General features: G+C 32.4%; 1 long non-coding RNA gene across 1 annotated transcript; it reads left to right on the top strand.

Moving 5' to 3' along the window:
- The first annotated feature begins 1,856 nt into the window (after window positions 1-1,856).
- LOC129231627 (uncharacterized) lies at window positions 1,857-20,114 on the top strand. The gene is made up of 4 exons (XR_008581277.1): window positions 1,857-1,989; window positions 8,418-8,459; window positions 13,999-14,137; window positions 19,680-20,114. It is a non-coding gene; the product is annotated as an uncharacterized LOC129231627 (long non-coding RNA).
- The last annotated feature ends 3,564 nt before the right edge of the window (window positions 20,115-23,678 follow it).

The following is a 23,678-nucleotide window of genomic DNA, read 5'->3' as shown; positions in this document are numbered from 1 at the left end:
CCAGAGATAGTGTATAACTGGTTTTAAAATTACAATTTCGAAAATTTTCCGGGGAGAAACTTCCCGGACCCCTATCTAAGTGACAATAATTTTCACAGTTCATATTGTATATACATCTAGTAATGGCTAAATCCCAAGCCAGAAAGTTGTCCCTGTAATTATTCATACGTTTGAAAAAAAAATAATAATACGGTGTAGCAAAATTCAGGGGTAACCAAAACTTGTTTACTCAATGTCCACGTTTTAAAATTCGTTTCAGGGAAGGCAAGGCAAGGCAGGTCAACAATCCAACAAAATTTCAGTTCAAATGGTATTTGTTAGCGCTCCCCCCCCCCCCCCCCCCCCCGTGAATTTGACTGGAAATCATACACTCTAAAAACTTATGTTTAACCCAATTCGAAAAGCGAGAAAAATTTTGGGGGGGAATTTGCGCCATTGAGCTTGGGGGGGATGGGCACCCCTGTTCTACCTCCCAATTTAAAGGGGCGGCTCTGTTTACATTTTACTCGGGGTTGCTTTAATGTATCCAGGTTACCATGCTGTTTAATAGAACGCGCTCGTTTTTATTTCTCATTTCGCCAATGTACTGTAATTGGTTTTGTTCGGCGATCCTAAACGGTCGACCACTGAGTAACCGGTTGCTAACCGCTGCGTTCTATCATCAGACGGTTACCGTATTAATATGTTGATTAGTTGATTGAAGTACATGATCATTAGACGTGACGTGATCGATTAACCGGTAGCTACTAGTTGAGCTCGTCGAACGCAAGCACCGGTCGACCGGTAACTAACCGCAGTGTTCTATGATCAACCGGTTACCATTCTAAGCAGTTGATTGAAGCATGTGATCATTAGCTGTCACGTGATTAACTAACCGGTAGCTACCGTAAGGTAAGCATTGAGGGCGTTTCAAAGTTCGCCGCCGGGAACATTGGGCGCCGAGCATTTTAGGCACCGGGAATACTGGGCAAAATATGCTCTGCGCCCAAAGTTCCCGGCGCCTAAAATGCTCGGCGCCCAAAGTTCCCGGCGCCCAAACTGCTCGGCGCCCAAAGTTCCTGGGGCCCAAAATGCTCGGCGCTCAAAGTTCCCGGCACCCAATATGCGGCGCCCAATTTACGGCGCCCAATCTTCCTAGACCGGTCAGTATGACATCAAGATCTGTCAAGGTTGATGCAAGAAATTTTGCTAGTAGGGAAAATATTTTGCAACGTGAATCACTCGGAAAACTGACCCTGAGTAGTATATAGTGCTAAATTACTAGGATCTGCTATGATACAAGTATATTTTAGCTACATTTTTAAAGGTTACTTGGTAGTTATCGGCAAGAAAACAATTAGATCAATCAGCGCTAATAATAATATGCAATATTCTCGTATATAAATAAACACCAACAGTGACAAGGGGAAGGTAGTAGACAATAGATCAAAGTCAAAGTTATAAATAAAAAAAACATAAATGATTGTAAATTGTAAAGAGCCAATGAATGGACGTGCAACAAATACTAATACTCCAAATCAAAATAGGAAAAAAACAATAAATCTACAGTTTATGAATAATTAATGCATTAAGAATAACCACATCTTCACAAACCTAGTACAAAATATGAAAAGAAGGCAAGAATATCACTAAAAACAAGTAGAAATGTAATGATTCATTGCTAGCTTCATAGCGTAGCAGAACATTGTAGAACACAAGCTGGTGGTGGTTTTTATCCTAGTTAAAGCGCTACCTATAGTTATTTTCCGTTCCCAATAGAAAAGTACGTTTGTTTTCACGCTTAAGTAGCCGACTTGTCAAAAACTGGTTTCTCTCTATTGGTCAGAGACGTTGGCAGTTTTTCTTTTGTTAGTGCCTTCGGAGAAGCGTTAACACTTGTTCTGTGACGATTCTGAGTGCCGAGGTGAATGTTTATATATAAGTTTGTTAAATCCAGCATAAGGTTATTTTGGATTCATTTTCTCTCTCCCAATATTGGCAGAAAAGAAAGTAATTGTCACTTTTCTTTATTTTTCTCTTTAAGTATTATGTGATTAGTAAATTTACTGTGTTCATCGGCATCAATATTTCGGGACATATTTCGATAGAATCATTCTTCCCTGAAGTTGAAAATAGTAGTTTACATATTAAGTCTTTCTTTTTTTTTTCTTTGTTGACTCTAAAGTTTTCGTTTTACGACTACGTGTTACCTTTGTTTCTTAATTCCTTTCACTAAAAATTGTATGCATTTCAAGAGACTCCATTCTAAGAAGGTTCTGCCTTTTTGCAGACGTTTGGTGGTAAAACCTCATATGGAGTATGTTGTGCAATTTCAGTCTCCCTATCTCAAGAAATCTATATTTCTGTATTAGAAAGGGTTCAAAGGAGGGCTGACAGATGTGGTATACCAAACTTAAAGGATTGAATAGGTATAGTCTCGATCAAAGGAGAGTCCAACGGGGATAGTTTTTAATTTATCAAAATGAGTAGTGTTAATGGGCTGCATTTTTGCACAGAAAACAGGACAATGGGTCAATGTTTAAAGCGGGGTTCTGGAAACATTTTAGCCATAATGCCATTTTTGAAAGATTCTTGAGGCTCACGGGCTAAAACCCCAGGTAGAAATTGCTCATCAAACAAAATGAAGTTCTGAATCTCAGGCAGTTTTTTTGTTATGTAATAATTATATTTTCTAATAATCTTTGTTATGTCATTCTTAGAATTTAAAAAACATGTTTTCAAATTTTACATCAAATCCTTAAGTCTTATTTGCCAGCTGTTGGATAAATGAACATGGGAAGTGAAAAAAGGTGCTCATGTGCAGAATCAACCTTTTTTAAATACTTTGTTAAAATGATGAATAATTTTTACCCCAAATGGCAGTGGCTAGACGGGACATATTCACCCTAATTCTGTGTGTGCGTATGTTTTTTTAAAAACTTGAAGGATCTCATGATTGGAAAGGATGGCATTCTCATGATTTGCTCCACTTAGAAAAAATCAAATATCAGCCACTTTTAGGTACCAATTCCATGCATTAAAATTTTCTAATAAATTATCCTTGTTATTATTTGTGAAAAAGTTTCAATCATTACCTGTTGGAAGCATTTGTGCAAGCTTGAACCTTATTTGACTTAGCATGGACGTTTCACAAATTATTTACTCTGAAAAAAGAAATCTAAAATCGAAATAACCTATATTTTTTGTGTAAGTCAATAGTTTTTGGAACTTTTTTTTTTTTTTTTTGAAGATGAAATTAGGGAAATCGGCTTAAGAAGGGTTCTGCTAATTTTGCAGAAAAATGTTTGTGCTTTTCTTTGGTGCTTCCATAAGCAATAAATCAATAATATTGTAAAATATAGCCCTAATTGTTAATAATAGTTTGCTTCTTTAAAAGAAATTAACATCTTAAGTCAGTTGTTTTGTTTTTACAACTTTGCTTGTTTGTGTCAGCTAGTCGGGGTGAGGGAGAAGTCCTGACATCAATCCGAAGAGCAGTGCTACTGATATTTGTCTGGAATAGGTGTTTTATAATTACGTCATTGTTTTTTTAGCTTTGACCTTTAAGGTATATTTTTTACATTCAATGTTCTTGTTTGTAGCTATAGATTAAATGTATGTGAAAGTGTTATTCATGTTTTCATTCATGCGGTTTCTGTGCCACCTTAGTCTGCGATACTCGAGAGTATAACTGTATTACAATATGAGTATCAATTTTTGAAGATTGCCTGTATTATGTGCTTTTATCTTCGGTGGTATTTTTTCCTAACTCGAATAAACTGCATGTGCTACTACATAGTTAATTACCAGATAGGTGGCACTAAAAGCAGAATAAATATTGCATCATTTCATTTTGCTCCACTTTCCCTACACTATCTAAATCATTTTGTTTCCTAGAAAAAAAATTCTACATTGGATGTCCCACTGTCGTGTGCTTGTTGTATGATCGGATAATTAAATGCCCCTTCCTCTTTGTTCTTGTTTCATTAGAGGAGGAAATGACTGATGTGTGAATTAACCTTTGACAGTAGGAATTGCCGATGTTTTGCAATAACAAACCTTTGCAAAAAAAATAAGGTCAATACTTGCTGAAACAAATGAAAAGTCTGAGAAGAGTGTCAAGTTGATGTGACATAATTGATTGAAATATTGTAAAGGGGTGATATCTTTATTTAAAGGGGGGGGAGAGGAAATGGCTGTTTTTTTATTGCAGAAATAATGGCCTCTGATGGTCAATATCTTCAATTTGACTGTTATGAATGTGCAGTTTTATAAGCAGGTTTGCAAATGTTCTGAGTATGAGATTGGGAGGGGGGGTGTTGATGTTGAATACTGAGCTTCCCCCAGGATTAAAAAAGGGCATTTTTTTGAAACTAAAAGGCATGTTTTTTGCTTCAAGGCATTAGTGGATATAGGGAACTAATGTCATATACTCCCACCCTTGGCGACTTTTTCCTGTCGGCGCCAAGAAAGCGTCGCCAAGGAAAACGATGTATGACGACATATGTCATACATCGTTCTTAACGATGCTTTTTTAGCGCCAACAGGAAAAATTCAGATGAAAAAACATGATCAAAGCACTTCAGAATACTATATATATAAAAAACAACATAAAACCATAATAGAAACGTACCGAGTACTTGGTAACTACTCGGTACTCGGCCCAATTTGCCAAGTACTCGGTACTTGGCCAAATTCTGATCAGATACTCGGCCAATACCGAGTAGTTGCAGAAAATTGAATATTGTCCAACACAGATACTAAAATGTCTAAAAAAAAAGAGCAAGCATTATATTCTGCAATTCATTTAAAATTACAATTTATAAGTCAAATTTAAATTATGAGAGTAATGCAGTTTGTAATGCTTCAATAGAATAAATCTTTATTTTAATGTCCCCAAAGTAAATAAAACTTATTATTAGAAATTATGCAAAAAGGTTAGGATATTTTTATTTTATATTTTTATATTAAAAATAGATTTTTGTTACAAACAAAAATTAGTTATAAAAAATATAAAAATACCCTTTGCTTAAAAAATAAAAGGAAACATAACAACGTTTAAAAGCACAGTGCACCGAACACTGCAGACACGTGTTTTGGCTTTACAAGGAATTCCTTTTTCAATGCACAAAATGGGAGCTCGTGGATTTAAAGGCATCCGACAAAATTCGAATTTTTTTTGTCAAATATCTTTACATTCTTTAACTCACATGTTATGCACTGAAAAAGACATTCCTTGTAATGGGAAAGGAGGGGGGCAGAAACACGTGTTCTGCAGTGTTCCTGCACATTTGTTTTTATCTGCTTTTAAAAATTATTTATGTTTGGCGGACTACAACTGTGATTGGTATACAGTGAAACCCCTCCTAACAGACACCTCTCTTATGCGGACAATTTTAAATTCCCCAGTTCCAATGCAAATAACATTATTAAACCCCTGTCCTGCGGACACCTCTCTATTGCGGGACAAAAAAAAATTGTCCTGTTAGTGTCCGCATTAGAGGGATTTTACTGTTATTTGTTTTAATTCCAACTTGATTAATCATACCTTTTTATTTATTTATTTTTAATTTTTAAAAATAATTTTTTTGTAAAATTTTTGACACAAACAAAATTGTTTATGTAATACGTAGTTAAATTTCCGCAGGAATTTAGTTTTAAAAACTATTATATGGACCAGGAGGTCTGTACTACTATTCCAATAAGTTCAAAATTCATCACATGTGTGTCGGTGGTTCTTCTTAAAACATAATTGGTACTTGGTAACTCGGCCGAGTACTCGGTACTCGGCCGAGTAGTGAAAGGCTGAGTACTCGGTACGTCTCTAAACCACAACAAAAAACATCGCAAATATACGTTTCAAAAATACCAGAATCTAGAAAGTTTTTTTACAGAAAGAAAAATTACTAGCAAGTATTTAAATGCTTAAATTAACAAATTACAATAACAGCTCACCAATGAAATATGTACCAATAGAAATAAAAGCTATTTTCCAACATGCATTTCATTGAACAAAAACTTTTCTCATACTCTGCTAAAAAGAGCAAAGCGATTCACAAATTGCGATGTTTACAGCGGAAAACATCCCCGATAATCAATAACTATTTCAGCCAAAAAAAGCACTTAGTTACTCAAATTTCGATGTATGAAAAGTAGAAATGTCTCAACAAAACATCCCAAACATAAAACAATACAAAAATACCATTCATTAATTTGCTATCCAGATATGCTTTCAAAATACCTATTATATTTTATATGAAATAACACCTTCATATTTTTATAAAATGCTAGAGTCAACTTATTTTCAGGAATTCAGTGCCGAAAGGAAGCACGTTTATAGAATATGTCTAAATTTGTGGCATCGATAAGAATTAACTTTTAGAATAAAATAACCGTACTATTTTTATAAAATTAATTTACATACAAGAAACCATCAAGATTTTGTGAAAACAAAGAATTTTGGAAGTGAGAGTTTTTTTTTTTTATTTTTTTTTTTTTATTTTGAATTCTAAAAAAAAAAAAAAACTCTGCTTTTTTATGGTATAAATCCTCACACTCAGTCTGAAACAAAACAACATATGACAATGGTTGCCTTACAGATACAAACAAAGTTGGAATTTACTTTTAATTAATGTTCAAGTTTGAAAAAAACTGGCATTTTCTAATATTTGTTCATCAAAAGACAACTACTAAATTTAAACTAACACAAAATAAGCTTTCTTGTAAGGTATATTGCACGAAAAAAACAAGAATATCTCCTGCGTGAAACATAACAAATAAACAAGTTTGAACAGATCTAAGATTGCCTTTGGGTTGCCAAGCACAGATTAGTTTCGACAGGGATGATATGCTTAAAAAATTTATCGTCTCATTGGCGAGAAAAAATATTTCAATTTTGTGCAAAAAATCAGATGTCGCCCAATGGGGGGGGGGGGGGGGGGTATATCACATCTGTACCGGATATAGTCGTAGGATATATTCTGTTATTCCTGGGTTCAAATGTCTTACTATTGCAACATTAAGAACTTCGAACTATTCATGAATTCCTTCCTAGGGCAATTGAATAGTAAATAATCATTTAAAAAAAAAAAGGTAACTAGTTCTTTCAGCTGTTATTAGTTGTAACTTAAACTTTTTAAATCAAAAACTAATTATTACTCATAGGACTAACTACCACCACAAGAAAAACAAAAACCAATAAACAAGTGCCAGTTTGAAAGCACTTTGTATTTGTTCTCAATAGCTAAGTCATTTGTTTTCAATTGATATGTCCAAAATCATCCATATTTGGCTTTTACATGCTGAATGCTTTGTTATTTTCGTGTTTCTTTGATGACACGTGTCACGTGAAATGTTAGTGTTTTGATGTAAATCTGCAATCTTTTAGCATCTGCTTTCGGTTTTACGATATTTCTTATTATTTTTTCAGTAGTACACAATATGAAGTATATTGAGCAAAAATACAATCGTAATTTTTTGAACCAAGAAAAAAACGGAATTTAGTTCGGTGGATTTGCGATGCACCACTGCACCCGATTAATTCTAATTCAAAATGTAAAAGCACTATTAAAAACTTAAATTTTAATGAAAGGTTATAAAATGCAGAGCTAACTTAATGCTTATCTAGCTGGAAGAGAAGAGTTAGAATTATCTTAAAACACGTGTCAATTGGACAAAGAAACACTTCCCTTGTCATGAAGAGATAAGGAAGAATTGGAAGACAGCCAGTATTCTTCCCTGGAAACCAATGTAAACAGCCCCCTCTCCCCCCCCCCCCCCATTGTTAAATAAGAAGGGATGCAAACCCTGAGGCAAGGAGTAAGAATGTGATTCTGGAAATTCAGTACTGGCTTATCAATAGTGTTCCCAAAGTGAAAAGTCCTTGGAAAAACTATGTTTAGTCTCTACAATGCCCAGGCCACTTTTTATCCCTTGTGGTATCTGATAATGGAAAAACATGCTTTTCTCATATTCAAAATGGCAATCCAAGTTGGGAATAGAGGTGGAGGGGCAGATATTCGCTATTTTCACTTAGAAGAAAGACATTTTAGGAAAACAAGGGGAGAGGATCCTGGCTCCCTTCCTTTTCCTAGTAAGAATCTCAAACCAAAAGGGTGCCAGTGCCTGAACAAAAAAGCAATCAGGGCGCTGTTTTACTGATAAAACAGCAAGTTGGGCACATTCTAAGAATCAGAGGGCAAGTAGGGTGCCGAGCCCTTCCACCCAAGCTTGGGGGAGGGTCTGTTGAATGTATGTGTTGTTAAACTCGTTGTTCCATTTCTCCCAATCCTAGTTTAATCCCAGCAAGATGCTGCATGAAAATGGCAACAATTTTTTGTGATAAATTTCAGGAATTTTGTTTTAATTAAAATGTTGTAAGAATACCTACTACAGATTGAATTATTAATGTAAATATTTTGCTTTTTTTTTTTTTCAAGAAAAAAAGATTAATGAAGAATCTCCCAAGGAAAACTTTTAAGGTAGGATATGTATATTTATTAATGCAAAACTAAATAATACTATAACATAAATAAAATAAAGTATTCTATTATTTAGTATTCTATTATTATTAGCAAGAGGTGCATAATGTGGCCATTAAGCCAATATCACTCAAGATTAGTAGCAAGGACATATTTAAAGGGGGAGCCAAAGGGACCCTGGCCCCTCCCAAAATAGATTTGAAACCACTCATTGTGAATAAGGATTTAATATTTTTTTATTTAAATGTCAAAGTTTCTCATAATATTTGACTTGAGTCTGTTCCAAAATCTTCTTACTTCTAATTTTAAGAGGGTTTATTGAACCCATAATTTAACATTAGCCATTATAGGAGATGCCACAAGTATTTAGAGTTCAGAAACAGTTCAAATTTTCTCAGCAGTTTTTTGTTGAAATTTATTTTATTACATATGCATATTACTGAAGTATTTTACTGAAGTATTTTTAGTGATTGTAGAATTTAATCTGATGATTACACTGATCTGCAAAAAATAAAGTTTCGAGCCCTGATACCATTCTATCTGATTCTTATTTAAAATGACCTCCTGAATCCAAATATGAACCCCATTTTTTTCCCCATCACCCACTGTTTCTGGGGGAGTCCCTCTCCCCCTATTTTCATCTTTCTTTGATCATTTTAAGAGCTGGTGGGATGGAAATTGATTATTTTCGCTTTCAACTTCCTAAAAAATAAAAAAGTAAAAAGTGCAAAAATATGAGCATTTGTAGAAAGGTGGTACTTTTTGGGGGGGGGGGGGGAGGGTTCTGCTTGAATTATCAACAAAATCATTGAAAATAGTTGATTTTTGGTTTATTTCATTTTCTTCTTTTTTTTTTAATGGGGGTAAAAAGGATTCATGAAAATAAAATATTTTCAAAATAAAATCAACTTAAATAGCACATTGAGGGGCATATTTATTTTATTTATAATTAAGTGCTTTCATTTGGTACTTGCTTTCCTTTTGTATTTTGAAGTAGATGTTCATCGTATCGAAGACCAGCATCAAACTGGGATTCTTCAAACAGTTTATGAAAGCAACAGACAAGATAGGTGATGCATTTAAGTTTTTTTTTTTTTTTTTTTTATTAGACACAAAAAGAAACTCCCTATGCACCACCAAATTTCCTCGCATTAGTGAGGCTAAAATTAAGGAAGGAGTTTTCATGGGGTCACACAGTCGACAACTGTTTTGAAGATTCGACATTTATCAACTACCTGGACCAAAAAGAAAAGCAAGCTTCGCTTGCTTTCAAAAATGTGTGTCAGAACACTTGGAGAAATCACAAAAATGATGATAGCGTCGCTCATGTCAAGGAATTGCTGTCGGCATGCAAGGACATAGGGTGTAACATGTCGCTGAAAGTGCATTTCCTGCACTCATACCTGGACTTCTTCCCTGACAATTTAGGTGCAGTTTCAGGTGAACATGGGGAACAGTTCCATCAAGACATTATGAAGTTTGAGAGAAGATTTTATGATAAGTTGAATGTGAAACATGTTGGCAGAGTACTGCTGGACTTGGATATACAGGAAACTTCTACTTCAGGGTACAAAAGAAAAGCAAGCACCAAATGAAGATATTTTACCTTAATTAACATATATTATAATTTACCTCAGTTATAAAAAAAAATATGCCCGACAATGTGTTATTTAAATTTTTCTTATTTTTAAAATCTTTGTTTTCATGAACCCTTTTTACTCCCCATAAAAAAAACACCAAACACTATTTGCACCTATTTAAATTGGTAATAGTAATTTTTTCTATGCATATTTGGTGGATTTGGTCCTCCATACTTTATTTAAAGTGCTTGTGTTTTAAAATCAAATTGGAAGCTAAAAAAAAATGATATATTTGCGGGGGAAAAAAATTGATAATTTTTAATGATTTTGTTGCAATTTAAAGCGGCAAGTCATCCTCCTCCCCCTCCACCCCCAAAAAAATTATCTATTGGCTACAATGTTCAGGTTTTAGTACTTTTCACCTCTTTAGACCCTCAAGAGGAATTTAAAGGCTGAAAAATATTTTTTCATCACTCCAATTCATAAAATTACATTCGAAAAGTGATAAAAATATGTGGTGGAGCTACCCCAGAAATGGTGGGTGATGGGGAGAAACAGGATTCATATTCGGATTCATTATGTCATTTTACATAAGAATCGGCAGGAATTGTGTCAGGGTCGATTTTCATGCAGACCAGTGTTATTTATAAAACAAATGGCAATACCAAATACTAAATTAAAACAAGAATTTTTACTCTTCTATCATCTTGCTACTAACTAAAAATTATTTTGAAGGAAAGCATTTAACTTTCCATGATAATATTTCTTTTAAATGCTAATTATATCACTTTTGAATTCTATAACTGGCCACAAACATCTCTTTGGTATGACCTTAGTCAACAACATCCCAATTATGCATATGTCTGTTCCTAACCTATGGCAAGACCATGGATTTTATCTTTTTGCAAAAGTTTTTACTTTCAACCAAATAGCAAAGTTCAAGTTGGAAAATTGTGTATCTATATTACATTACTAAGTTAAAAAACTTCTTTTCACATGTTATATCCTCAGTGCCTTAAATAGAAATAAAATTTCTGATCATGAAGCAGTGTGACCAGAGGTGCTCCATGAGAGGTCATGGGAGATCACTGGGAGCTGCCAAAAATTTTCTCATTCTTAAAATTTTGTCTGACAATTCGCCAAATTAAATTAGGAGAGATCATTGCAATTTTCAAATGACGGAATGTACCTTTACGTTAGGTATACCTAACCATAAAATACACCGCCAGCTCAGTCATTTCCAGCCAAGGACTGCAGTTTCGTGCTTATTAGCACTCATCAGCCCGGCATAGGAAAGTGACTGAGCTGGAGATGGAAAACCTCTTAAGGAAGCCATGAGTGCCAAACAAACTGGTAGCTAATATAAAGCTAGCAGACCAGACGAGTGACCGAAGCAATGGTTTGGTTCAACTCAAAGATTGAACGCGAGGCAAGGTATTTTCAGTAAATTACCGCCCATAAGCCAGGGCTAAAGCAGAAATACGTGAAATACACCGCCAGCTCTGTCATTTCCAGCCGAGGACTGCAGTTTCGTGCTTAAGAGGTTTTCCATCTCCAGCTCAGTCACTTTCCAATGCCGGGCTGATGAGTGCTAAGAAGCACGAAACTGCAGTCCTCGGCTGGAAATGACTGAGCTGGCGGTGTATTTCACGTATTTCTGCTTTAGCCCTGGCTAATGGGTGGTAATTTACTGAAAATACCTAACCATATTTTATCATTTGACAAAATTTAGAGTTCCATTCAGCAAATTTATAATTTCTGCCCTCCAAAAAATTTATTTAGGTGTGCCCCGAGTTTGACAATGGTTTCTGCTATAGACGCAATTTTCCCAAAATGCGAATATACAATCTCAACTAGAAAAATCAAGCAAGACTTTTTTTGCTTGAATGCCTAATAATAGTGTAAAAACCATGCATGAAAGAGGAAATACGACTTCAACTAAATCTTTCCTAAGATGTTTTTTTTAGTCTTAACAAACAGTATAACCCCTCAATAAATGCATTATTAAGAAGAGGAAGCTTGTATCATTCGAAAATCAAGCTTGTGTTCTCTGAATGATTTGTAGAATTTTAAATTTTCATGTCAAATTGGAAAAGGAAAATAACTGCCGTGTATTTATTTCTTTAAAGATATCATGGCTGAATTTTAGAATTTAGTTATTAGTCTTATTAATTGAAAAAAAAACCACATTGAGGTGTAAAAAAAAGAAAAAGATATTGACACATTCATTGATCTTCAATATTTTAGTGTTTTGCCAAAGCTAATTTTCCAATTTTAGCTTTTTTTGTTAAAATTATTTAGAGCCCAACTTAAGTCCTGAGTTTAACAAAATGCGCCCCTCACCGCAGCTCTTGGTGGCAATCCAACTTATCTTCCAGTTTCTACAGTAATAGTGAAATCCTGATTTTGCATCCCCCGGAATCTACATGTTTCCTACATTTTAATGTTTTTTTCGTCAGGTTCAAATTTTTCTGTTTACTAATAATGTTAACTTAACCCGGATTGTAAGTTTGTTATTTATGAATTTCCTGCATTTTGTGTGTTTCCTGGGAAGTACAAAAAAGGAAAAGAAATATTCCAAAATAAAAGCAAAATGTTTCATTTGTGCTTTTTTAAAGATACCCCAAGTTGTTGAAAGTTAATCTTAGAAAACAGGTATTCTACTGTACTTTTTGTCCGCCAATGATATTGAACAGGAAGAACTGAAAGCACAGCTCGTCCCTTCTTTCAATATTGTATTGAAGAGCTTACAAATAGGGAAAGACTTTTCTTTCTCATAAACACCGGGGGGGGGGGGGGGAATGCAAAGTGTATTAATACTGGAAGATGCTGCATTTACTTAGAACTCAATGACTAAAAAGCAATACACTATTATGAACTACTTTCAATTCATTTCCCGGATTTGTAACTAAATGTGTAAAAATGATACCTAAATAATGTAGTTTTTTGTAAAATGTAGATATTATACCTTTTGAAAGAACCACCTTTACTACCTTTAGTTTTTTCTATTGGTTTTTTGCTTTCTGTGTTTTTTCCTATATTTTAAGATTTTTAATCCAGTACCTATTCCAAAAGGTATAGAATTGTTTTAACTTTTGAAGCTCAATTTAAAGATGATATTTTGCTGTTAAGCATATTTCTGGGAATTTTCAACAATTGTTACAATAGCTTTTCATTAATTACCACATAATTGCCTAACATATTCAGTTGAGCATTCAAATTATACTCTAAATAAAAATCAAATTAAAATTACAAAAAGTTAACATAGTTATTTACTTTGGGGAACACTTTTCTTTTTTTAGTTCAGCATCTGAGATTTAAAATTGGTAAATACATTTGAAAAGTGACAAGAGAAACTATATTCAGTTAATAAAATCAGGAGCAAGTTTTCGGCATTGAATTGTTGCCTGAATATGAATTAAATGTTTGCATTAAAAGTTTACTCAAAACTAGAGCACATTGCTTAGTTACGTGCTTCCATGTTTAAACCAGTTTCTCTTAATAAGTTTTTTACGGGTATTACCTGAAAGCAGATTACTCCTAAATTTGCGCCATATGTCGCAGAAGAAACTGAGTTGCAGAAGAATGCTGTTCAGATATGTAGAAGTAGCCCTTCCTGTGGCTGTGCCAGTGGCACCTGTGATTATGAATGAGTAAGAATCGGTCATTGTCTAGAAACAGGTCGAAATTTCTAGTTTCAGTCAGTATTATGTCACATTATACTTAGTATTAATAGTGAGAGATACCATATCTTTAACTGGATATTTGCCACTGTGTATTGCTTACTGGACTTTTTTTCCTGCACATATAAGGATGCATCGTCTGTATTTTTTACAGTACAAAAATGGTTTTTATATTATTATTCCTGAAGTACATAATAAAGAAAATGTATATTTAATAGAATTCTCAGTATTTGATAACATTCTGAAAGTAAACTAATGTGTGCATTTACTTTTCAGAATAAAGTTCAAGGGTCTTGCAGATGAAATGATTTTGTTCTCCAGAACATCTGTTCCATTGGGTTTATTGGCGCAAGAGCCTTAGTAGCCTATAAAGCGTTCGGCTCTGGGAGATTACAAAAAGCCTGGAGCCGAAAAGGTGAATATTGATGACATTTTAACTGTGGTTCATATTTTAAAAGTATATACTCAATGATATAATATACAGCTCATAAAAAATTTTTGAATTTCTTATGGGGCACCGCTTTAATAGCTTCCTTTTGATAAAAAAAATGCACAGGTAAAAAATTCATAAGATTTAAACAAATTTTAGGTGTTGCTGCCAGTGATTTAACTTATAATCATTGTTGAAAAAAAAAATTGGTAAAATAAACTCCCTATTACCTACTATTATATTTGTAATCAACATAAAACTGGATTAGTTAGGTAAGAAACATAATTCAAGTACCTATTTCTTATACATAAAAGAAAATAATAGGCGGTTCGTGGTTGTCACGTTAGATAATAATATCAAACAAAAAAAAACCCAAAAGTTCGATTAGGGCATTTATTTGTCTCTATCTTTAAAATTTTACATATTTTGAACAAAGATTCACTTAATATATGCATAAAAGAAAAAAAGTTAACAACATTATGAGTAAGGATAGTAACAACAGCTCCCTAAATATTTTTCTTTTTTTCTTTTTTTTTTTTTTTTTTTAATATTAAATGCACCTAATCAGGGAAAATTGAAATTTCTACACATAAAATTCTCCTTTTAATTTCAAAGTTATGAGTGCTGCTACTAAAACTGAAAGTTATTTGAGCTGCTAGTTGCCCTTAGTGTCATGAAAGCCTGTCAAAACTGTTCAACAGTAATGACATTAAATGCTGGGGACAAGTGTTAACAGTGCAAGAAACATTAATGTATGCAGTCAAACAAAAAAGCTACTTGGTTGATATTAGGAAACTTGAGGCATTGTAAAAACATATTTTAGAGATGCATTAAATGGAAATTTTTTTCTAAGGATGCTATGAGCATTGGACGAAACATGTGCACCTTTCCCAGAGAATTGGCCATACCTACAGATAGAGAGTGGAAACAATATTGAACAGGGGTTCCTAAACTTTTCAGATTCACCACACATTTTGAAGAAGTTCAATATTCCTTTGGCACATCATTTTATCCCTGTTCCATATTATTCAGGGTGAGTCTAAAATCTAGAGTCAAACTTTAAGTGGTGTTAGAAAAGAGAAGAAGATAAAATCTTTTTGGAACATATGGTTGGAAATGCAATGCTAATGCACTACATGCACACAAAGCCAGAAACTGATAAATGCAAAACAGGTCAAAAGTTTACATACTAAGACTATTTTACATCATTTTTTTAGTTTTTAAGAAAAGTTTAGAGCAATTGTTAAAAGTTACAACCTGTAGTATCTCTAATACACGCATCACAACAAAGGAATGGCAATCGATGAAAGTTTGTCAAAATTGCTTGTTATCATGACAGTGAGTGATTGTCTTTGGGATGCTTGTATTACAGCTGCAGTGTGCAAATTTCAATAACCGCTCTAAAACTTTCTTAAAAACTAAAATATTGTGTAAATTCATCTTTTCATAATTAATTTGGGGCCTGTTTTGCTGCCATCAGTTTCTGGCTTTGTACTTTGTGTGTATGTAATGCGTCAGCAATGCATTTGCTACCATATGCTGCCATCTGATTCTTGCTTCTTATCATCATATCTAACACCCCTTAAAGTTTCGCCAAAGAGTTAGACTCACCCTGTGTATAAATTGATGCCATGGACACTTCGCAGAACTCGCTTTGGGAACCCTTGATATAGAAAAACTTGAATCCTTAGAAAACAAAAAGAAACTGAATAAATAGAAATTTCAAGAAAATTCTGGAATCTCATCAAGGATGACTCCTCCCACAGGTGGAGACAAGAGCATGAGATTGTCCATTTATGTCATTAGCTATAGTCACGCAAGGCATATTATTCTTTTTTTTTTTTTTTTTTTTGTATTGAAATTCTTCCATATTGGTTCTACTCAGAATTGAATACCAGAATTTTATTGATTTTCTTTCAGAATGAAAGCAACGATAAACAAAAATTGATTGTGAAATTGTATCCTCCTTCATCCAAAAATCATAAAACTAAAACTTCATAGATATGAACTAAACACATTTCTTATTGTGAAAATGTTTGTTAAATTTATATATTTTTTGAATGTTTAACTTCAAACAGTTCAGTAAAATGTTGTTTCTTCGTTGACAGTATTGGGTCAAGTTATGTGTGTTTTGTACTTCTTCTCATGTAGTCAACATGTGTTTTAGTATAAACAGTAATGAACATAATTTGATATTAAGCTATACATTCAACCCACTATTATCACAATTAATCTGTTCGAGCCTCTACCGTGATAAGTGAATTTTCACGAGATACATTTTATTTATAAAGCAAATGGTTTCCTAGTTAGACAGTAGGAAACTTATTTGTGACCTATTACGTAGGGTTTTGTTAATAATTAGAGCTCTATAGACAGAAAAAAACTTTTTTAGCCAACATTGCATAAATATTATCAAATATTTTACATTAAATATGAAAAATTGACCATGTTAGAAGTTACTCTAAATATCACATTCTCACATTGTTAGTATTGTGAATTGAACTCACACACACAGGAATTTCTAACACAGCTTTATCTTTAATCTATAATTTTGTGTAACATGTTTGGTGAGGAAATAAGTGCAAATGATGGAGAATATTTCCCCCACCTCGCCTCTGAATTATTTCGCTATTGAAAGTAAGGCTTACTGTTTGAAAAGCAAAAGGTTGAACACTGTTAACAAATTTGTTTATCCTCGTTCAATAATACAGTAAAATACACTCTCAGTAAGTGTTTAACGGTTGAAAGCAAATAGCTATACTTGAAACTTTCTGCAGCATTTTCATAAATCCATCCTGCCCCCTAACCTTCAACTGACTCTACTGCAGCCTTTAAGAAAAACTTGCCTTATTTAAAATCAATATTTTGTACCTTTTTTGAAGATTAAGAGTTAACTGTTATAAAGGCTAGTGAATAAATTTGAGGAGGTGGGGACAGTGATACAGCGAAGTCACTATCATTGAAGTGTGAAGTGGTGAGTGACGACTGTCTATCTCAAAATTACTTTTCTTTGTTCGCTTAAAAATTTTGTCTGCTGAAACAACAAAAGTAGATCATCAGGAAATGTTCTTTAAAAACTTAACAAAATTCTTCATTGTAGTCAGGAAAATAATTTTTATGTATTTTTTGTATAAGTAAGGATTTAACTACAATCAATTAGTAGTATATGTATTTTAATATTGAATTGCCATGAAAGAAAACCAAGCATTGAAGATTAAAATTTCTTATTAAATATATCTGTGATAATTTTAACCTTTTTTTTTTTTTCTTAGCTAGGGTTAGTTTAAGAAATTTCAAATTGTGATTGGAACTGCTGTTTCCTTGGTTTCAGCAGCTAGTGCATGATTTAAAAAATGTATAGCGAAAAAGAAAGGAAAAACATTTAATAGAAGTAAGACCCAAATATTTTGAAGAACAAGACTGTGTTAAAAAAATAAATATGTAGCATAACATTCTTAAGTGAAGGAACTTAGTATTTTGTAATGAGGAAAAAAATCAAAAGATCAATTAGGGAATGATTAAATATGGAGTCCTGTTAAATTCCAGTATCATAGTTGTTGAAATTCAATCGCAAGTTGATATGGTCAAACATTTCTCACTGAATCAAAAAATTAATTATTCTTTCTCCCTTTTCTTTTTCTTTAATGTTTGGTTTTTGTGCTTCAAATGTTGTGGGAATAAATCTAATTGTGAAAGCTAATCTATAATTCCTTCCTAAACCCTGTATCGATAATTCCTACTAAAAGCTAGTAGGAATAAACACAGTTTTAACACTTTATTTCATAATGTTTTCTATGCTTGAAAGAACAAAACTTTTGTTTTTAATCAGGGTTGAGCGATTTAAATCAACCCAATGTAAATCAGTAGATATTTTTTAAAAAATCATTAATTTATAAATCATGTTTTTTTAAAAATAAATTTTCAAGTTCAAATAGGGGGGGGGGGGGTGAACTTAATGTGTATAAAGTGCAGAGTATTTTTAATAGAAAAAACCAATAAAAAAGCAAATATTAACTATAACCAACCTTATCAAAAGAAAATAAAACGGTTCATGTAGTTATTAAATAAAATAAATTGAAACAAACAAGAAATAAAAAAATCACGATGTGAATAAAATTGAAAGGAAAAATTGTAAAGGGTATATGAACTAAGACGTTTGTGTTTGGAATTAAGAGGGATTTATCTGTTAGGAGTTAAGCTATTAAAGGATTCATTTAAAAATGAGCTTGTCATACAATCCTCTTCAACATTCAGAAAGTCAAAGCAGTGTTAAAAAATAAAATATGCATATTAATAGGACAAGAATTCAAGGGGAAAAAAAGTCTGATTTTTGTCTTTGATGAATTGCGTTAAAGGTGCTCATCTGGATATGGGACTTTATATTGAAGAAAGTTTTTGTCAAACTCAGATATGCACCTGCAGTTCATGGTTGCCAGATGTGGCTAAAATCATGAAAAATAAAAATTATTGTGGTTATCCCTTTGCCTACTTCATCTCTCTAACAATTCTGTGGTTGAAGGAGTAAAATATCTAAATTAACATGAAGCATTCTTTATACAATATAGATAAATAAGCAAGGAAAAATCCGTACATTATAAGCAATGTTTTCTACTAATTTAACTAATCTACTATTTTTTTTTTTTTTTTGAACATTTTAATTTGTTAGTATTAAACATACTTAATTAATCTTAAACTAAAAATAAATTCTATTTAAATGAATAAAAATCCGTTTTTTTATATATTTTAAAAAAAATAGTGATTTTTATCAACCCTGTTTTTTATTCAAAATTCTACGGAGTTTTCCGATGGTCAAAAATGTGCTGCTTTTTTTCTGCTTTGTACCCTAGTCTTGGGGTGGGAAAACAGTATGTTGTAATCATGTTAATGTTAATGATACACAGTGTGTTAATGCTGATTATACAATGAACTCTATTAATTGTATAATAATTCTGGTTTATTACTTATGATGTAACTATTTGTAGTACTTAGTAACCATGTTCACATGGAGCTTTTCTATTCCGGGAAAAACCTGCTTTAAAGTGCATTCCGGTTATTTCCAGGGTAAATTAGTATATATTATTACTTCATTCTGCTTCCTTCCATAGTAAATGCAGGGTTCTTACCCGGAATACACTCCAGGAAATGAGTGTTTTCACCTCTTGGGTATAGGCGCTAAAGATATCAGGTAAAACCACTTTCTTGGGTACAATGTACTAGCTCTTTTCACATAAGAATGGTAAATTTCCATTTTTTTCCCTTGAGTTGGAGAGGGGAAATGTAAAGGTATAAAAGCCTCATATGAATGTGGCTACTGTGGAGCAAAATTATAACGATACAATTTCTGTTTTTCAATTTGCACCAGTGCTCAGATTTTGTGGTAAAGTAGTTAAACTATCAAATTTTGATATTAGTTGCAAAATGTTGTTAAAATTATTTTTAATGCATTATTTGTAAAACAAAAATCTGTGAGTTATGTCTTACTCAATCAAAGATTAGTATATATTATTTTTTTTTCTTTCCTTTCTAGCCTCTTCAAATGAAGCAATAGTTTCTGCCTAAAAAAAAGTAGTGCTTATCATGTCATTAACAACTTTGAGATTTTGATAGCACTACTTTTTAATTGTTAAGAAGCTGTGATTTGAATGTATTCGAGCAGCCAAGGCTTTTATCGCCCCGGACAGTTTCCTGTACACAGGGTTCAAGCTGGGTTCAAAAGTTCTTTGGCATAAAAGCAAAATTTGTGGGAAAAGTTTTAGCAAAATGCTAAAATGTTACGTATTCTCATATCTTTCTAAATGTCTCAGTGTGTTTCATCTCCACTTGAAAATAAAATTCCTATTTCATCTCTATGGCATCCTTGAATTTAGTAATTTTTGAATCTTGACTTAAGATTTAAAAAAGATTCAGTTTACCATCGTCATGCTGCTTCCTCTCTTGGATGATACATTGTTGCTTTTTTTTTGTTTTTAAATAATTTAAATTTTGTTTGAGCAAAAAAGCAAAAATGCTTTGCTTTATATGCGCAAAAGTTTTAATTTGAATGCACATACTTGTTTAAAGTATTACCATTTATTCACACTGAACACAAGTTTTTGACTGAACCAACTAGTGCAGCAAGAAATACTTTCTGGTGGGGAAAATTATTGACTCTGGGGGGTTGTCTTGCCCCCCGCCCCCCTTCACTGTGCCACTGGTCTGAACTAACATCAAGAATATAACTTTGACTCTTGTTTATTACCTAATTTATTTTTAAATTCTTTAAAGTATAAAATGTAGAATTTGATTAATTTTATTTTGACTGAAAGCAGACACTTTGCATTCTTGACGAAGAAAAATTTAGAAAATGAATTTGAATAAAATTCTTTATTACACAAAGAGTACTGTGTTCTTATTCATGTGGTGAATTACTGTAATCGAAAGTACCGGATGTTTAAAATTCTGATCACTGTCTCCATCTCTCACTTTATTTGTAAGAAGATACAAAATTGTATGCACAATGAAATCATCAAAATATGCACTGAAAATGATTTATTTATGCAAATAAAAGTTTGAATATTTAAATAAAAAAACGAATGGCCGTTCTGTTCCTGCATTTTTTATATTTTTGACGATAGAGTTTTGCCAATAATATGCACAAAATAAAATATGTTATGCATTCACTGTATGCTCAAAAATCGAGCAACCCATGAGAAACTCAGAAGTTGCCTGATTTTTTTTTTTCTGTCTTTTGCTTAAACAGAGTTTGCACACCCTTAAAAAACCTTAAAAAGTGTTTGAAACAAAAATTCATTGTCAAGTGCTTGAAAAAGTTAAAACTTTGCAAATGTTTTCTTACTGTTTTAATTCTTTAGAAAATCTTTGGCTTGTGCTTAAATATTTTTCAAGAATATTTTTATATTGCAATTTTCTAAACATCTGTTTGTTCTTTGATATGCAATATCGCAAAAAATTGCTTTCTGTTTTTGATGTTCCAATATTTTCACATCTTGTAAATATTTGGTATTTTTGACAATCGGAAGTTATTTCGTACTCTTCCTTAGATTAGCTCATTTTATGCATAATTTTAATACCTAATAAACTACTTTATTTTGGAACCATGACAACATTGAACTTACTCACACCTTGCGGAAATTGCTTCTCAATGTTTCAAATTTCAATCCTTTTATGTCTTGTAAATATTTTAGTATTTTGGACTATTGGATGTTATTTTCACATGTGCTACCTTAGGTTAGCAGATTTTTGTTTATATTTGTGGAAAATAATAAATTTATTGTTTGAAAACACTCCAACATTGAATGTGCTTCGCAAAAATTCGGTTCCCGTGTTTGATATTTTAATCCTTTTGCATCTTGTAAAAATTTTAATATGTTTGGAAATTCAAAGTCATTTTGACATGTGCTACCCCAGATAAGATTATTTTGCTTTTAGTAAAAAAAATAATAATAATAATAATTTCCTTTTTCTTTGTTTATACTCTTATTTAATTTTCAAGCTTGATTTTGATGATCTTATTACACTGCACTATCAAAAAAAAAAACTCTCAAAATGCTTTCGACACCACTCTTGCTGATTATTATAAATATGACCACTGGAATCTAAATATAAACACTGTTTTCTCCCATCACATGCTACTTTTTGGTTTTGCCCCTGTGAACCTATTAATGCAATTCTAAAATTATTTTCGGGCTGTTTTTTGTCTTTTTGTCAATTCCAATGTCTTGATTTTCAAAAATGAGATCTCTTTGAGAATTGTATTTTTCTCATTTTTGATGCTTTTTATTTGTTTTGTTAAAAAACTAATAAAACTCCTTTCTATTTTTATTAAAATCATAAACTGAAAGCTTTCAAGTTAAATTCCATGCTTTTTATAAGCACATGTTAAATCGCCAGTTTTTTATTTTTTTTTATTTTTTGCTTTAATTGTGCCGGTAGTTATTAACAATTTTTATAGTAGACCTTTAAAGTGCAATTCTATAATAATAACTTTCCTTAGATTATTTGATTCTTTTATTTTGAATATTTGATGCTTTTATTTTGAAATTGTGATCTTTTTGCGTCCATTTTGGGAATTGGATTTTTCTCATTTTTGATGTTTCAAACGTTGAAAAGTTTTCTTTAAGTGTGTCAAATGACCAAAAGTTAAATGCTGAGTTTTAGTTTGTTTCAATTATTTTTTTATTTATTTTTTAATATATGCACAGCATCTCTAGCTAATATTTTATTTCAACATGCAAAATTCCTGAATCAGTTCCTATTGTAATGATTAGGAGCTTTTTCTAGTGCATCTAGTTATTTTTTTCCTCATTAAGTTGAAGTGAAATTTTTATTAAATTTAAAAAATGTTGTGTGGAACAAACTGTTTACAGCTTAAAAAAGTCACATTCCTGCTACAAAGGGAAAATATTGTATGCATACTTTATTTATAGTATTGTCAGTGATATCTTTTATGTTGAGTTGAGGTGATAATTAGTATAATACCAGCTTACAGGTTTACTTATAACTCATTAACAATAATCTAATTAAACAAATTCACAATATTTTGACTTATGAACTATTTTAGCTATTAAAAGCAATTAATGTATATTTAAGGAACTAGCCACCCTTCCCGGCCCTGTTTGGGTTAAAAAAAACTATTTATGTTTAAAAAATAATACTATAACTTTTTAAAGTTTAATAGTAAGCAAAATTTTTTGTTTCTTTTTTTAAACACATTTTTTGTAACAAATAGATTTACCCCATTTCCGGACCAATAGAGACCAACATATGATTCACAGGGAACACTACAATCTTCCCATATGTTTCGTTGTACTACGTATGGTATGGTTGTATGTTTGAACTTCAGATTTGGTGATGGCATAAGAAATTTTAATTGGATTTTGCAACCACTTAATTTGGAAAAGCAAATATGCATGGATCGTGGAGATGCAAGGAATATGAGCCAACAAATCTGCTGCTGATGAAGTAAGAACAAGACTCTAAATCATATCATTCCTTAGTGATTTTAATTAGGATCTAATTCCCCATTGCATAGATTAGGCAAATTAAAGTTGAGCAATAAAATTATTGGAATATCGCCTTTAATTTCAAAAGCATGAAGAGAAGTCCGGAAGAGTTAAAGGAATTAAGGATTTCATGTGGATGATAGACAGCATTGTTGGCAAAAACTATTGCCCTCTCGCACATCCACGTTTAAGTTTTTTGACAGAGAGTCTTGGTTTCAGGATAAACATTTAGGATCAAAAATTTAGAGAGAATTTCCTAACTCATATAGTTTGATAAGATATCCTTTTCCAAGTAATTTCCCTTAACTTACTTGTAATAAATGACTAGTAATGCTTACCACCATCTCCTAAACGAACTATTATAGTTGTTTTTAAGATACTGATATTGTAAAGGGCTCCTAAAAGTGGATTACTTTAATCAAGATTGGAGTATATCTGCATGCGTCAGGGGCGGATCTAGCGCCGGACCCCTGTCTGAGGCGGCATTTTCATTCGAATGTCTAAAAGGCATTTTTCATTAGGGA

The sequence above is a fragment of the Uloborus diversus genome, chromosome 10 (assembly GCF_026930045.1).
Source record: "Uloborus diversus isolate 005 chromosome 10, Udiv.v.3.1, whole genome shotgun sequence".
NCBI lineage: Eukaryota > Metazoa > Arthropoda > Arachnida > Araneae > Uloboridae > Uloborus > Uloborus diversus.
The sequence above is the reverse complement of the archived record's forward strand: the minus strand, read 5'-3'. Positions and strand labels throughout refer to the sequence as shown.